Here is a 1,593-nt window from a genome sequence, read left to right as displayed (position 1 = left end):
GTACAAATTTCATATAGTTGGTTTCTATAAATATATCAGAGACCGAGTAGATGACACAATAATATTGCTGTTTGTTATGTAAAGTATTTCAAATATAGTCCTCTGTGGAAAAAGAGTATATCATATTATTCACAGTTTGTAGGTAATAACACTTATCAGTGTTTGGTGTGTCTTCTATGAAGACTCCCTTAGCGATCCTTTCTATGAAAATGTTTTTAGATACCGTGTGTCTTTATTGTGATTTTTCGGGAGAATTAAATATGGCGCTTCTTATGTTGTGTCCGGCGGAGCTCTCACACTTACCCTGTAGGCTTTATCGATCGTGACTTTGGGGGCAATTCAATTCATTTAAAAATGTTAATGTCTCAAACCAAAGTGGCACACCAATAATAATACAGTGATTCTATCTAGTTAGATTTGGGCTTAAGAGACAGTATAAGGGCTAATGTACACTTATGATTTGCTCTGGTATTAAACATTTCAATCTTCTAAATGGTGGGTCCAGGGCAGAGGAAATAATTACAGTGTTTTGGACCTTTTAGAAAAGGATCCCCTTCCATCTGCTTTGAAGCTGGTCTGTTGCAGTGGCTTGGAAGCTCTTTAGCGGAGATGAGTCAAAATAGGCACTCTCATTTGACCACAACAACCCCTTCACAAGGGCAGGCATGGAAGATAGTGTTATATATTCCTGGCCACTCATGAATACAGTAGCGCATTCAAAGGGCTTAAGAGCAGTGGAAAGTTCTTCCAAAATACTCTACTGGTCTGGTTTTAATTCCAGATAATGTTTGCCCCTTTTTGTAACTGATGGGTCAGACAGAGTGGCAGTTACCGGACACCTTTGTTCAATGAGTCTGCCAACCATATAGTAAGTACTATTCCATCTTGTGCTTACATCTTAAAGAAGCTTGTGCTCAGCTGTACCCATTTGCTTCTCCTTCAACTTGCTGCTGGCTAGCTCACTTTTTTAAAATGTTCAACTAGTGCTCTTGCAGCACTAACAGCTCTCTAAATTCCTGAATGCTTTAATGCAGTATTGATCACCAGCTGCAAGGTGTGGTCAGTGCAGCAGATACTGGTCCACTCACGCTTGTCCTCCAAGATGTTTACAGCAGTGACAATATTTGCACCACTGGCATGCGCAATGGCAATAAATTTTTTTAGCCGGAATTCCAAATTTTGCAGTAAACCTCCTCTAACCAGTTTGCAATGTTTGCTGCTGTATGCCTGTCTTCCAGAGGCATGGTAGTGAGACAGATAGAAGACATCTTCTAATCATCCCCTACGTAGTAGCGTGTAATGCCAAGGTAAGCCTCGGTAGCTACACTTGTCCATATCTACGTTGTAAAAGCAATTCTGCTTTCATTAGTGCTGATGGCATCCTTTAAATTCTGAAATTCCTCTTAGTCCTTCCTCTCCACTAATTTGGTAAAATGAGTTCTTAAGGGAAAAGTATATCCAGGGTTTAGTACACTGACCATGCTTTTGAATCCTTGGTCTTCCACCATGGACGGTGGCTGCATGTCAGTGACTTGCGTTTTCAGAATAGAATCTGTTATAACTGCTGCTTGTTGTGGAGTGCGTGGGGGATTT

The 1,593-nt window shown here is 40.5% G+C and overlaps 1 long non-coding RNA gene across 1 annotated transcript; it reads right to left on the bottom strand.

Moving 5' to 3' along the window:
* Nucleotides 1–401: 401 nt before the first annotated feature.
* LOC128483871 (uncharacterized) lies at nucleotides 402–1,251 on the bottom strand. The gene is made up of 2 exons (XR_008351119.1): nucleotides 1,191–1,251; nucleotides 402–1,023 (listed from the first exon to the last, which is right to left on the bottom strand). It is a non-coding gene; the product is annotated as an uncharacterized LOC128483871 (long non-coding RNA).
* Nucleotides 1,252–1,593: the final 342 nt, after the last annotated feature.

Source organism: Spea bombifrons, chromosome 3, assembly GCF_027358695.1.
Source record: "Spea bombifrons isolate aSpeBom1 chromosome 3, aSpeBom1.2.pri, whole genome shotgun sequence".
NCBI classification, from domain to species: Eukaryota; Metazoa; Chordata; class Amphibia; order Anura; family Pelobatidae; genus Spea; species Spea bombifrons.
Note: the sequence above shows the minus strand (reverse complement) of the source record. Positions and strands in the feature narration are given on the sequence as shown.